Source organism: Rhinoderma darwinii, chromosome 3 (assembly GCF_050947455.1).
Source record: "Rhinoderma darwinii isolate aRhiDar2 chromosome 3, aRhiDar2.hap1, whole genome shotgun sequence".
NCBI classification, from domain to species: domain Eukaryota; kingdom Metazoa; phylum Chordata; class Amphibia; order Anura; family Rhinodermatidae; genus Rhinoderma; species Rhinoderma darwinii.
The window spans coordinates 238,940,680-238,956,902 of record NC_134689.1 but is presented as its reverse complement, the minus strand read 5'-3'; positions in this window follow the sequence as shown (position 1 = coordinate 238,956,902).

Sequence of the window (16,223 nt, the reverse complement as noted above, 5' to 3'; positions counted from 1 at the left end):
CAGCTATTGTGACCCTTCTTGGCACATAGGTTGATCCCCCAGAAAGGGGTGGTCCTACATAGGAACCTGTCCCTATTGTATCCCTATTATGCCCTGTCCTTTCTGTATTTTTTTTTCTAGAGTAACCGAGAACTCTTCAGGCAAAAAAGCCTCAGATAAAAGTATCAATAAACTTAATAGTGTAGTGAACTTAAGTGGATTTTCTTAGTTTCATTCATCGCAGGGAGGTTCATGGAGAGGCGGGTTAGTGTGGCATTCATTCCACATCTCACATCTCCTGGCCCCGATAAGCTTTTTAATGCATATTTATGAAAAATGATATATTAATACCTAGAATTGACATTGATAATGTTGTTTAATACCGGAGTTCTGTTGATTATTAGGGATAAAACCAGAATGTTTACTATCAGTCTTTATATAAGGGTATGGCTGGCTTTATAACAGGCTCACTCGATAAGGATGAAAGGCCAAAGTGGTATTTTCAGATAAACTTTTAGTACAGTGAAAACATACACCATCACTAAAATCTGCTTTAAGAAATTAATAAAATGCTATGAGGAACATGCAATTTTATGGTGGGAGGTCCAATCATTTGAAAATTATATTAAGCAGAGCATTGTACCTGGAGAATTGAGGATTACTTTAGTATTGGCTACCAGATTACATAACCTTGGCTTAATCCACAGGTGGTAGAATGAGACAAATAGGAGTGCATTGATATTCATGCAAATTATACTTAATGAAATAAAAGCCTACAAATAAATATAAGAACACAGAGAGGTTGTTCTAAAATTGAAATCAGACCTAAAATTCCCAGTGAAAGACACAGTTACAAAACACTATTGAATGATTTTAATACAGCTTAAATTAAAGAAAGCACCAACAAATTCATATGGGATCTCAAGATCTTTCAAGAGAATAAAGTATTTTCCTTTGTAGATGAAAAAAAGTGGCGGAAGCTAGAAACAAAGTTATCCTCATTAGACACAGATATGGGAGAAGGGATCATTCTAATACATCACTTCATTTTAGAGGGAGGGGCAATCCAAGATACCCAAGGGCAAAGAATAGATTCAGAGGTAAAGGATTATTATCCAAACATGGGAACGAGTGCTCCAGTGGCCCTTAATCCTAACCCCCAGAACAAGAAAATGGGGCTCCATACTCCCCCACCTGAGCTCAGCTGTATATATACGGTGGATGTTGGGAAGGGGTTAAAGGGGTTTTCTGAAATTATAAAAAACATTGCTTTTTTTTCAATCCAGAAACAGCGTCACATATATACATTGGCAGTGTTTGGTACGAGGGGCTCAGCTACAATACCAGACAGAAACTATGGAGAGGAGTGGTACTGTTTCTAGAAGAAAGCAGCTTTGTTTTTCTAATCTAATACAACATCTTTGACTTCTATGGCAATAAAAACAATGTGCAGCCCACAAAAAACAAAAACAACTATCGCGTAATACTATGAATAAAGTGTCCTTTCAATGGGCCTTTAATGTGCTCACTAGAATAACAATATAACAATATAATCATCAATTTAAAGGTACCTTCAGTGATGATCATGGTCGTGTCTCCTGACAGAAGATTAAAAGGGAAACAGGAGAAGAAGTAAAGGAGACTTGTAGAAGTCCAGATTCTAAAAGCAAAACAAAACAGAGCCACCACTATATAAACACAATACATTCTCACTGAATCAACTGAAATAACGGATTTCTTTGCACGCACAATATGATGACAGATTATTTATGCATATTAAATGCAATCTTCACAGAAGAGCTTAGATAAAAGTAATGTTATTTATTGGAATTTCTATTGCTCTGAGAAATTGGAATAAACAATACCGAACAGTAGAAAGCAGTGTCAGTACCAGTCTATGGACTAAGTGCCTAAATGATTTGCAGTGATGCGCCGACTAACTGCTCTAGGAAGTCCACAATTTATGAGTAAAGATAGAGACATATTTTTATCTAACACCATCTGTCATAAAACACAGTTTCACTAATAAAACCAAATAGAAAATGAAACATTTATGCTTATATTGCAGAATTAAGATGCTTAGAAGAACAATGTAAATTTGGCAAATTCCTAGTGGGTATGCTATGAAAGTCATTAGTTTAATCAGGACAAACAGGATTCTGCAGAGGCTTCACAAAAATTTAGCTAAGCAAACTCATGAGTTTCCACAGAGATAGAGGTTAAACCACTTCATCACATCTAAAATACTGAGAGAAACAGCTCGACATTTTCAACGTCCTTGTTTACTCTGTAGCCAAATTATGTAGCTTATTGGAAGCTGTAATGTATATCCACAATATATTTCCACAATTACCTTCAGATCATTTAGTTAAGGCCCCATGCACACGACCGTAATATTCATCTGTAATTACCGAATCCGTAATTATAAATTAAATTGCGGACCCATTCATTTCTATTGTCCACAGACACCATTCCATATATTTACAGATGTGTGTCCGGGCCGTAGAAATGATCCACAAAATATAGAACATGTCATATTCTTGTCCGGAATTGCGGCACGGACTTGCCCATAGAAGTCTATGGGCGCTTTCACATTTGCAGACGGCTACGGATATCCACTGCCGTCGGATTCGTATTTGCGGACAGTAAAAACCCTTACGGTTGTTTGCATGGGGCCTTACTCATTGGAGATTACATATTTGACAGATTTGAAATGAATAAATTACATTTCTATTAAAATGATAGTGTGTGTATATATCTAAGAAAAACAAAAATGGATTGTGGCCTGGAACGGTTTTACAGGGACCTGGGCAACATCCAAAGAAGTTTCTCTAATAATTTAATTATATACAGTATATAGTCTATTCCAGTCTAGCAGAAATTGTCAGGTTAAGCCGACTTTCATCTTATGTGTATATAGGCACCTTAAGACTGCATGTTCCATCGTATGCCGTCTAACTGAGGTTTTTAAAGGGATTTAAAAGAAAAGGGACCAAAATTGCTGCTGCTATACATTTAAGCATTACAAATGCAATGATGTTTTAAAATTATGACATTTATTAAAGCAAGGCTACGCATTTCAACGTTGAACTAACGTCTTCGTCAGGCCATAAAAATAATAGTGGGCACAGCACTTCAAATACAATGAGCTGTTAGGTAAGCTGATTACAAATTCCAAAAAGACCGCCAAAGACACACAGGTCAGAGAGCAGTTGTAACGTCATGTGGGGGTCATGAAGGTGCAACATAAAAGATCAAGTAGTAGACAAGCTAAAAGTTTACATGTAAAGCAAAACAAAATGATTGGTATCAAAAGAATATATTACCCCCACATGACATCACAACTGCTCTCTGTCCTGTGTGTCTTTGGCGGTCTTTTTGTAACTTGTAATCAGCTCATTGTATTTAAAATGCTGTGTCCACTATAAATTTTATGGCCTGATGAAGTTGTTAGTTCAACATCGAAAAGCGTAGCCTTGTTTTAATAAACTTCATTATTTTAAAACATCATTGCATTTGGAACGTTTAAATGTATAGCAGTGCCAATTTTATGCACCTTTTCTTCTAAATGTCTAATCCTGTATCCTGCGGTAACAAAACCTGTTACCGGATTGGACCGTGGCTACAGTTTATTACCTGGATATTTATTCTTTGCTGACATCAGGGTTGTGGCTGAATTAGCACAACTTCTAAAGTTAAGCATATTTCTTGTCTCATCTGTCCAAACATCCCTCCCTGGGTTACCTGCACTATGTGGCGCCGTGCATCTCCACTTTTTCTCTTTTAGTATAACTGAAGTATGCTTCCCTATCTACAAAGCTTCTAGGGTAAAGTACAGTGCCTTACAAAGGTACCATAAAGTGACAAAAAGTGTGTTTATCCATCCATAAGACGGAACTGCATAGACTTTATGTGCCGCAGTACAGGATCTCTGCACATGGTTTTGTTCTGTGTATGAGGCCTTACAATATGATGCTACATTTCCTACTAATATTTTCACATGTCTTTAAAACTTTAGTTGGAGAATGAGTATGGCAAATCTCTGGCAGAAGACGGTTTGAGATAACAGCCACAGTGCTACAAGGTAGAAACCATCCTGTAACAGTAAATTGACAGAGTAGTTACAATGTACGGTAAAGAAAGTAAGGGACCTTTTACTTGGGCAGACATTCTGCCCGGTAAACGAACGCCAATCGACAATAAAGCATGCCTATGGGCACTGGTTTGCTTTATTCAAATGGAGCAATGTTCAGAATGTATACGTATGATCGTTAATACACAGGGTGTGCTGCTAACTAGCGACCATTTTTTTTGCCACATAAAAGTTCCAATCAGCCAACAAACTAGCGTTTGCTCGTTTGTCGGCTGATCACTGCCCTGTTTACACAGGGCAATGGTCGGGAATGAGCATTTGTATGAGCACTTGTTCACCCAATCATTGGCCTGTGTAAAAGGGCCTTAAGAAACACAATCAGTCCCCAGCCTGAAGCAAATAAAAAAATAATCCTTGAACATTTCCTCTACCTATTTAGAAATAAGGTAATGAAAGTCTATGTTCTGTAAATATTCTATCAATGTAAAACCTACATTACATATACTGTATTACACCAACTGAAGCTCAGACAGTTATGTGAACAAATATAGGGGTAACATTTTTTCATAAGCAGCCTCTTCAATTTTATCTAGCCCATTTGGCTTTACCATAATTAACCGAAGGTTAAAATGACTGCAAAGTGTTTAAGAAGAATATACACCAAATCCATCAATCTAGAAAATTGCACCTGGAGTAGATTATAGGCTTAATGTAATTTGTGCACTGCTAGTGTGCACCAGCGAGCAAATTTTATTATTGGATTATTGATTCTGTTGAAACTGTTGTCATAAAAATCCGTCAATTAATAACAGACCAGCAAAATAATATATAGAATGGAAGTGCTCAATCTTCAGCACAGAGTGTTTGCAATTACCATGTTTCTAAAAAATAATTTCCTGATTGCAAAGTAAGTGGTAGATCCAGTCCATTAGACTAAAGGCTTGTGTATTTTAAACAGTTGGCATTAACCTTCTATTGAAGCCTATTGAGTATGTGATGCCATATGCCTCGGAGGAGAGTGTGAAATGCTGTTTAGGCAGGGGAACTCTTATAATCAGTGGCGGCCTGCGATCTAATTGATTTTTGTTTCCTCTCTGCTTGAAGAACTGATTGAACTGAATTATGGATCATTCTCGTAATATGTTGGGTTACAGTATGAATGTATATTGTGTGACTTATTGTTATTCTCTGCTGTTGTAAAGATTCTTGCTTGTGAAGTTAACCAGATGGAATTGCTATATAATAAGCACATATAATCACCAACTGCACCTCTGAGCTTATCTTAAGTTTTATTATTATGAGACTGATAAAAGACTTTATAAATCAGGTTTATCCATAAACCAAAAGCAAAGAACGGGTTGCTAGGATTGCTGTTTTACTTTATGGTGCTGCTATTGATTTTTTTCTATGTTGAACTGCTTTGAACGCCACTGTATTTGAAAGTTTTAATCACATTCAGATAATGAATAATAGGTTCTGCCAGTGCCTCTGCAAAATACCCTTGCAGTCATGAGAAATAAAACATGGCTTAAAGAGATTCGTCAGGCACGAAACTCGCAGTCTGTTTAAACGTTGGGGAATGGTAAAAAAAAAAAAGTGGAATAGATTTCAGTGGATTGATCCAACATTAGTGGTGAAGTGAAGTCAGAAATGCAGTCAATGCCATTTAAAGGAAAACTATTTAACTTTAATTCTATTTAAGCCTGGGTACATAGAGAAGAATTTCTCTGCCTAGGCTGCATGCTTGCACTAAATACAAACACATTCAAAAGAGATCATGCCAAGGATTAAGTTAAGGTTATGGTGAGTTACTGTAATATAGCTCTAGTGCTATCTATTATCCATGGTGGGCACACTAATGGAATAGCTTACTTGCAAGTAACAAAATATAACTAAGATAAGCCTAAGATAATGATCGGCAGCAATGTGGCTGATCAATCATCCATGCGATCAATCATTCAAACGATCACACCAGCTAAATAAAAAAATCTGGCTGATCAGGGCGTCAATGTTATAAAAAAATATTTATACCTGGCTGAACAGAAGTCTGCTGTCAGCCATCGCAGATTATTGTTCCTGTTAAATTTACAAAAATGAGGGTCAACCAAAATGGGCAAAATCTGACATTTCGACCAATTTTTCTCTTATGCATATGGCCAGCTTTAGAGTCTGTTTTGATACATAATATTGCTTATTATTTCTTTAAAGTTGCTTGTAGTGGTGTGTCTTAGCACACCCCTTGTAGTGGTATTTATTATGTTTTAGCATATTTGATAACTGTTTATACTGGGATATGTTTGACATTGAAATAAATAAAAAAAAATTAAGAGAATTTTGAGATGTCAGAATCTAGGTTTCATGCTTCCTTGTAGACAATGCAAAATAAACAGGCATGTGCTGGGGCATATTCCATATGGGCCCTATAGAAAAAATTAAAATGGGACCCCACTCCACTATGACCACTAACTACAGCAAGCAAGTTCAGTATCACGGCTATAGGGTATGTGGACCCACTGGGCCACTCCGCCGTAGTGGAGTAACAGCTGATCAAACAAAATGTCAATGACAGTCAATAAGGAGAAAGTACCTGGGTTGTTGGCTTGTGCTGGATAATCAGAAGGAGGCTGGTGCCGGGTCTATCGGAAGCTGACTTGTGCCGGACTATCGGAACTTGTCTTGGATATTCGACTTGAACACCGAAGTCGTCTCGGACAATGGACTTGGCAAGGACACCGGACACAGATGGTGAAGTCGTCTCGGACACTTGACTTGAACACAGAAGTCATCTCTGACAATGGACTTGAACACAGAAGTCGTCTCGGACAATGAACTCAGATACTGGATATGGTATACAGGATACAGGATACAGCAAAGGAACCATTTGCATGACAAAAAATGGGAAAAAACAACATTGCTCAGGCAAAGTGGATGTGGGCAGGGTGCCTTTTAAAGTCCTGGGTATGCTGGGATTGGCTTAGGGTGAATTTCCTAGTGTGTATACTGGCCCTTTAAGACCGGGTAAGACCCTACTGGCAACAGCAGGAGGAGAGAGTAGTGTGTGTTGGTATCTCTGTGGGAGGAGACACCGGCCGGGATCCAGAGGCCTGCGGTCGTGGCTTCTGGTTTGTGGGATATGTCATCGGTTAGCGACCACGGGCATAACAGTAACACCCACACACCCACACACACACCCACACTCCTCTGCTGGAGGAGCCCTTGAAGTCACTGTCCATATATGGACAGTGATGTCAGGGGATTCTCCTGGGCCAGATTATCCGGCCAGAGCTTTGCCAACACTTGGGCCGGGGATTCCTCTGCTGGAGGAGCCCTTGAAGTCACTGTTGTTATATGGACAGTTACTTCGGTGGCTCCAACAGAACATCGGCACTATCTATGTGTGGGTGGGTGTGGCACTATCTACATGTGTGTGTATGTGTGTGTGTGTGTGTGTGTGTGTGACACTATCTACAAAGGGCATTGTGGCACTATCTACAGAGAACATTGTGGCACTATCTACAGAGGGCACTGTGACATTATCTATAGAGGGTACTGTGGCATTGTCTACAGAGGGCACTGTGGCATTGTCTACAGAGGGCACTGTGGCATTGTCTACAGAGGGCACTGTCGCATTATCTACAGGGGGTGGCACTATCTACAGAGGACACAGTGGCATTACCTAGAGAGGGCATTGTGGCACAATATACAGAGAGCATTTTGGCATTATCTACAAAGGGCATTGTGGCACAATCTGCAGATTGCACTGTGGCACCATCTACAGAGGGCACTGTGAAATTATCTACAGAGTGCACTGTGGTAATATTTACAGAGGGCACTGTGGCACAATATACAGAGGGCACTGTGGCACCATCTACAGAGAGCACTGGGCACCATCTACAGAGGGCACTGTGGCATTATCTACAGGGGGTGGCACTATCTACAGAGGACACAGTAGCATTACCTAGAGAGGGCATTGTGGCACAATATACAGAGAGCACATTGGCATTATCTACAGAGGGCATTGTGGCACAATCTACAGATGGCACTGTGGCACCATCTACAGAGGGCACTGTGGAATTATCTACAGAGCGCACTGTGGTATTATTTACAGAGGGCACTGTGGCATTATCTACAGAGGGCATTGTGACACTATCTACAGAGGGCACTTTGGCATTATCTATAGAGGGCACTGTGGCATTATCTACAGAGTGCACTGTGGCACCATCTACAGAGCGCACTGGGCACCATCTACAGAGGGCACTGTGGCATTATCTACAGAGGGCACTGTGGCATTATCTACAGAAGGCACTGTGGTATTGTCTAATGAGGGCACTGTGGCATTGTCTACAGAGGGCACTGTGGCATTATCTACAGAGGGCACTGTGGCATTATCTACAGAGGGCACTGTGGCACCATCTATAGAGGGCACTGTGGAATTATCTACAGAGTGCACTGTGGTAATATTTACAGAGGGCACTGTGGCACAATATACAGAGGGCACTGTGGCACCATCTACAGAGAGCACGGGGCACCATCTACAGAGGGCACTGTGGCATTATCTACAGGGGGTGGCACTATCTACAGAGGACACAGTAGCATTACCTAGAGAGGGCATTGTGGCACAATATACAGAGAGCACATTGGCATTATCTACAGAGGGCATTGTGGCACAATCTACAGATGGCACTGTGGCACCATCTACAGAGGGCACTGTGGAATTATCTACAGAGGGCACTATGGTATTATTTACAGAGGGCACTGCGGCATTATCTATAGAGGGCATTGTGGCACTATCTACAGAGGGCACTGTGGCATTATCTACAGAGCGCACTGTGGCACAATATACAGAGGTCACTGTGGCATTATCTACAGAGGGCATTGTGGTACAATCTACAGATGGCACTGTGGCACCATCTACAGAAGGCACTGTGGAATTATCTACAGAGCGCACTGTGGTATTATTTACAGAGGGCACTGTGGCATTATCTACAGAGGGCATTGTGACACTATCTACAGAGGGCACTTTGGCATTATCTATAGAGGGCACTGTGGCATTATCGACAGAGTGCACTGTTGCACCATCTACAGAGCGCACTGGGCACCATCTACAGAGGGCACAGTGGCATTATCTAGAGAGGGCACTGTGGCATTATCTACAGAAGGCACAGTGTCATTGTCTAATGAGGGCACTGTGGCATTGTCTACAGAGGGCACTGTGGCATTATCTACAGGGGGTGGCACTATCTACACAGGACACAGTGGCATTATCTGGAGAGGGCATTGTGGCACTATATACAGAGGGCACTGTGGCATTATCTACAGAGGGCACTGTGGCACCATCTACAGAGGGCACTGTGGCATTATCTACAGAGGGCACTGTGGTATTATTTACAGAGGGCACTGCGGCAGTATCTACAGAGGGCATTGTGGCGCTATCTACAGAGGGCACTGTGGCACCATCTACAGAGGGCACTGTGGCATTATCTACAGATGGCACTGTGGCATTGTCTACAGAGGGCTGTGGTATTAACTACAGAGAGTACTGTACCATCTAGAGAGTGCACTGTCACCCCATCCACAGAGGGCACTGTGGCATTATCTACAGAAGGCACTGTGGAATTATCTACAAGGAGGTGGCACTAGCTACAGAGGGCACAGTGGCATTATCTACAGGGGACACTGCGGCGTTATCTACAGAGGGCACTGTTGCAATATCTACAGAGGGCACTGTGGCATTAACTACAGAGAGTACTGAGGTCACCATCTGCAGAGTGCACTGTCACACCATCTACAGAGGGCACAGTGGCATCATCTACAGAGGGCACTGTGGAATTATCTACAGAGGGCACTGTGGCATTATCTACAGGCATGGCACTGTCTACAGAGGGCACAGTGGCATTATCTAGAGAGGGCACTGTGGCACTATCTAAAAAGGGGCTGCTCAATAGTAACATTCTTGTGTCTGCCAAACGCTGCTGAGCAGCCAGACTGCATTTAGCGACACTTAAACTGGATAACTGGATTATTAAAATAAGCACATGAAGTAAACTCGAAAATTTCCGGTAAGTTTAAACCTAGCGCTATTACTGTATTATAGTAATGTAGTATTATAGTAATGTAGTATTATTATTATTATAGTAATGTAGCATTATAGTAATGTAGTATTACTGTTATAGTGATGTAGTATTATTATAGTAATGTAGTATTGTTATAGTAGTTCAAATAAAAAATTAATTAACAATAATTTTTATTGTATCAAATTTAAAAGTAATGCGGCCCTTCAAATTGAAACCTTTTCTATGTGCGGCCCATTCACCTGGCCGAGTTTGAGACACCTGGGGTAGAGGTATGGACGATGGGAAGGAGGACCTCACCCTCCTTCTTGCTTAAGACATCCACAAAACAGACACACTGTGGAGGAGGTCCAGAGAGGGACTGAGGCATCGGGGACAGAACGAACCTGATGCAGACAGCGGTGAAGACATCAGGATCCCCATTTGAGAATCTCTCCGGAATTCCAGTCGAGGACAGGAGCATGTTGGCGAAGCCATGGCAGTCTCAGTAGGATAGAGTTAATGGCTTTTTGCAGGACATAAAAAGCAATTTGTTCCGAGTGAAGAACTCCCACTTGCAACTTCAGAGGTTTGAAGATGGAAAGAATTGGATCAGGCAGAGGTTGACCATTCACAGGAGCGACTGCCAGAGGTTTCTCCATAGGAATTGTGGGTTCGCAGCTGCTCCAGAATCCAGATAATCAGGAATAGAGTGTGATTCTTCACCAGTGGAGATTGTCACAGGAATTGATCATTTGGGAAAGAATTTTGCAGTTGGCGTCGATCCACCTAGGGTAGTCTCTCCTACCAACCCTAGGTGCTAGAGTTTCCCGGCTTCTAGGGGCATTGATGCACAAAATGACCCTTATGACCACAGTACAGACATAATCCTGCTGAATGTCTGTGCTGCCGCTCCTGGTCTGACAGCCTGAGTCTTTCCACCTGCATCGGCTCTACAGGAACAACAACCAAAGGATTTAGCAGAGGTCTCTGGAACCTAGGCGCCAGTCTGTAGGACCTTTTTTCTCTATGAACTTCCTGGGCACGTTCTTGGAACCTCATGTCTATCCGTGTAGCCAGAAGAATAAGGCCATCCAAGGAAGATTATTTAATAGGCACACTGATAAAGTATTCCGTTCCGTAGATTAACAATTTTTACTGCCTGAAGATAGAACGATTAAAATTGAATTTATTAAATTGTTTCATTAAAATGAGCCATCTTAGCCCTAAATACAATGTGAACAGGCTCAGATAAGGTGGTCAGTAATGAGGAGAGGTGTGCTGATGTGATAGTATAGTTGCAAACACCAAACACCTCCTCACCCCTAACGATATATTCTACTAGCACACCTCACTGACTAACAGACAATCCAACGCGTTTCAGTGCCACATGTATAGGTGACACATCATCAGGGATTATCAATTCTTTTCGATGTAGTGTGTTATTTCACTGTTAATTAAGCTGGCTAGCACAATTGTGTGCTTGTTATACCTCCCGGCGCGTGTACGACACTAATGACTGGCCGCACACGCGCCGGCGAAGTTCCGGTCTATTTGACAGGCCTAGGCCCACCCACTGTGCTGACGTGGCTTGGGCCAGGCACCAACCCGCAGTAAACACGTCAAAAAAATGACGTTGCAGGCTGAGTGCCGAGCCTCCTTTCTAGCCACCAATCAGCTTAGTTAGGGACGCAAAGCGTCCTATGTTGCCATGGAGATCAAAAGGCGGACGAAATCTCACATAAAGGATCCAATACCGCAGTGCACATATCTCTCAGCAGAAAAACAATGCTAACGATACACGATCCCTACGATCCCAGTACAGCAAGGCACAAACCTTCATGTTACTACACACTGGAGTCGCCGGGATCACCCGGACCTACCTACAAGACACAAAGTGTAACAGCTACAGATGCCCGAGACATTCATTATCAGGCACCAACCCGCACTATGCTCATACATTGCCGACCCTCCCAGAAAGTCATCTAGAGGGATTGACCAAATAACAATCAACGTCCCAGACAACACTGGGGATCGAACAAACTAGTGCAGAGCCCCTGCAACGAATAACGCGGTGCAACAACCGAAAAAAGAAAGAAGAAGAACCGTCAAGCAAAAGACGCATGACTGCATTGATTACCCAAAAAACATCTAAGAGCATTTCGCTTTAGTACCGGAGAAAGCAGATATACATAAACACCCACACAGGGAAATAGGTCTCAAAACATGTAGAAATTAATTTACAGGAAACACGCATATGAGATCTGCTCGTTAAGGCCTTGGGGACAGATAGTCTGTAGGCGGTGGATCCACTGCGCTTCTTTTTGCATGATCCTCCTATCTAAATCACCGCCTCTCAGTGTCTGTCTAATACATTCCACCCCTTGAAATTTAAGGCACGAGGGGATCCAAGGAAGATGGAAGATCTCGGGCCGCCAGATCATCTTTTATTTGAACCTGATGCAGAAGGTTGCCACAAAGACCTCATTATTCTAGGCAAGCTGTGCTGCCAAAGTACGGAACTGGATAGCGTAGTCCCCTACCGTCGACTCCCCTTGGCGGAGACTTAGAAGTGAAGCTGCTGCAGAAGACGTTCGGCCCGGTTCTTCAAACACAGTGCAACATTTTTTCCAGGAATAACTGTGCATGTTCCCAGATAGGGTTCGCCCATGCCAGAGCTGTGCCAGAGAGGAGGGAGACAATGAAGGCAACCTTGGAAAGATTAAAGGTGAAGAGCTGTGCTTGCAACGGGAAGTGGATCTTGCACTGCATGAGAAAGCCCCTACAGGTTGTTGCATCTCCATTGTAACGAGGTGGAAGTGGCAACGACATTCCGGGCCCAGAACTGAGTGGAGTGCTGCAGCAACAGAAGCACGATCCAAGCGTGTGGCAATAGCATTGACTGCTAGCAGAAGCTGATCCTGGCATGCTCGGAGATCTCACATATCTGCTTGCATTGCTTCGAATGGCGTCTTGGATTAACCAGCGGGGTCCATGGCCTGAGCAAACTGTCACGGCTATGGGTTATGTGGACCCACTGGCCTGCTAAACCGTAACACAATGTCAATGACTGTCATTAGGGAGAAAGTACCTGGGTTCCTGGCCTGTGCCGGATAATCAGAAGCACGCTGGTGCCGGACTATCAAAAGCTGGCTTGTGCCGGACTGTCGGAACTTGTCTCGTATACTCGACTTGAACACAGAAGTCATCTCAGACAATGGACTTGAACACAGAAGTCGTCTCGGAGAATGGAATTGAACACAGAAGTCATCTCAGACAATGGACTTGGCAAGGACACCGGACACAGATGGTAAAGTCGTCTCGGACACTTGACTTAAACACAGAAGTCAACTTGGACAATGGACCACAGGATACAGAATACAGGATACAGCTAAGGAACCATTTGCATGACAAACACTGGGAAAACACAACATTGCTCAGGCAAAGTGGAAGTGGGCAGGGTTCCTTTTAAAGTCCCGGGTATGCTGGGATTGGCTTGGGGTGAATTTCCTGCACCCTACAGGCAGCAGCAGGAGGAGAGAGCAGTGTGTTCCGGCATCTCTGTGGGAGGAGATGCCGGCCAGCATCCAGAGGCCTGCGGTCGTGGCTGCCGGTATGTAGGATATGCCGGCGGTCAGCGAATGCGGGCATAACATTCAGGATATAAAAAGCTAATGATTATTTTGGTCTTCTCAGTGTATTTTACTAATTTTCCTGTTCTTTCATTCAATCTCTGATTTGCATTCAATTTCTACTGCCAGTCATCTCTCTACTTCTCCTACACATTGTCCTATAGAACACTAGAGCAGAAGAGTGAGGTTTCTCCCTGCTCTGCTCTCTACTAGCGCCACTGTAGCTCACTGAAGGAGTGCTTGATGTCTCTGTCCATATATAAACAGTGACATCTGGGGCAACTCCTGAAGTGGAATCCCCGTGTAATGATGGGGGTAGGGAAACAGACAAGTGAGCCCTAATCTACCCGCCACTCAGTCCCTGCCTACTTGCAATGACCCACCCTAGGCGACGGGGTACAACTGGGCGACAGTCCCTACGCTCAATAAGTGCACGACGGACAAACAGACAAGGGTACACAGAAGCTAAGGGAAATGGGGAAGCTGTCCACGGCAACACCGTGAGCAACCAGGAGTGTACGAGGTATCAAACGCAGAGCAGGAGAGTAGTCAGTAAGCCAGGGTCAGTATGAAGCAGGGACAAATAGTACAAGAAGCTGCAGCAGGGCCAGGAAACCAAACGAGAAGAATCACAAGCAAGGAGGAACAGGAAAGGCAGGTATAAATAGACAGAGGGCGGGAGCTAGCTCAGTCTGGCCAGGCTGTGATAGGCTCTCCCACTCCTAAGCCTGCCATCCTGAGTGGTGGAAAATGGAGTCAGTCTCACAGACATAGAAGCACGTGCAGACTGATTACCTATGGGCGTTGACACAGAAGCTGTGCCTGGCAGATCCTTTACACCCCGTCAACAGCTTTGCCTACGTTGTGGCCGGTGGCGGACTGATGGTCATTTTACTGTGAGTGGGGGGCTGATGGTTGTTTTACTGTGAGTGGGGGCTGATGGTTCTTTTTCCATTGAGTGGAGGGCTGATGGTCATTTTACTGTGAGAGGGTGGCTATGGTCATTTTACTGTGAGTGGGGGGCAGATGGTCATTTTACTGTGAGTGGTGGGGCTGCTGGTTATTTTACTGTGAGTAGGGGGCTGATGGTCATTTTATTGTGAGTGGTGGGCTCATGGTCATTTTACTGTGAGTGGTGGGCTGCTGGTCATTATACTGTGAGTGGTGGGCTGATGGTCATTTTACTGTGAGTGGGGGGCTTATGGTCTTCAAGTGGTTTCCACCTCTGACCTCCAATTGAAATTAATAGGAGGCAGAAAATACCTCCGGCGCTCGTTTGGACTGTTTTTCTGCCTGCGTCTTTTGCATTATCTTCAATGGCTTAAAAACCGCAAAAAAACTTGAAATAACACTGTCAATTCAAAATCTGCCTCAAAATTCCTGAAGGAATTTTGAGGCAGATTTTTTCTTCCTTGCAAAAAACGCTGTGTGAACTTACATACCCTAAGGCCTTATTCACACGAGCGTTGAAAACGTCCGTGTGATGGCCGTTAAAACAATGTCCGTCACACAAACACATGTATTTCAATGCGGTCATTCACACGACCGTTGTTTCAACGGACCGAGTAAAGGGTTAGTTGAAAAATAGAACCTGTCCTATAATCTTCAGTTTACACGGATCCCTTCATAGGCTCAAGTCTATGGGGATCTGTGAAAACGGGACCCGCATCGGGACACCTCGAACATGAAAAATGTCAAGTTTTTTTACGTCCAATTGTACTCAATTGTTCGTTTGAATCTAGCCTATGAGTGTAGTGCTTGTTTTTAACTGTTTTCAATCTTTCGCTAAACAATTTTTGGTAGGGGTGCCGTGTGGACATTTTTTGTTTCCAGGGGTGCCTTGAGTCCGAAAAGGTTGGGAAACGCAGTACTAGGCTACAGGCCTGCATCCTCTCATGCGCAGGGGCAGAATCCCTGCGCAGGCCGGCGTGATGAGATCACTGGATCACGCCAGCCTACGCAAGTATCCCGTCATCAGCGTTGTGGAGAAGCTCCGTTCGTCGTGGGAATGGGGGCCTAGGTGAATGCAATTTTTTTGGGGGGGGGGCACTGTCTACAAGGAGGAGGTGGGGGGCTGTATGTCACTGTCTACAAGGAGCTGGGGGCTGTATGACACTGTCTACAAGGGGGAGGTAAGGGGCTGTATGGCACTGCCTATAAGGGGAGGTGGGGGCTGTATGGCACTGTCTACAGGGGGGAAATGAGGGGCTGTATGGCACTGTCTACAAGGATGAGGTGAGGGGCTGCATCGTACTGTCTACAAGGGGAGGTGGGGATTATGGCACTGTCTACAAGGACGAGGTGGGGGAATATGGCACTGCCTAAAGAGAGGCTGTATGGCACAATCTACAGGGGGGCACTATCTACAAGGCTTGGGCTGTTTGTGACAGCCAAGGGAGGGGGGATTATACTGTCTGGAGGCTACTAAGCGGACATTATACTGTGTAGGGGCACTACAAAGGGGGCAAT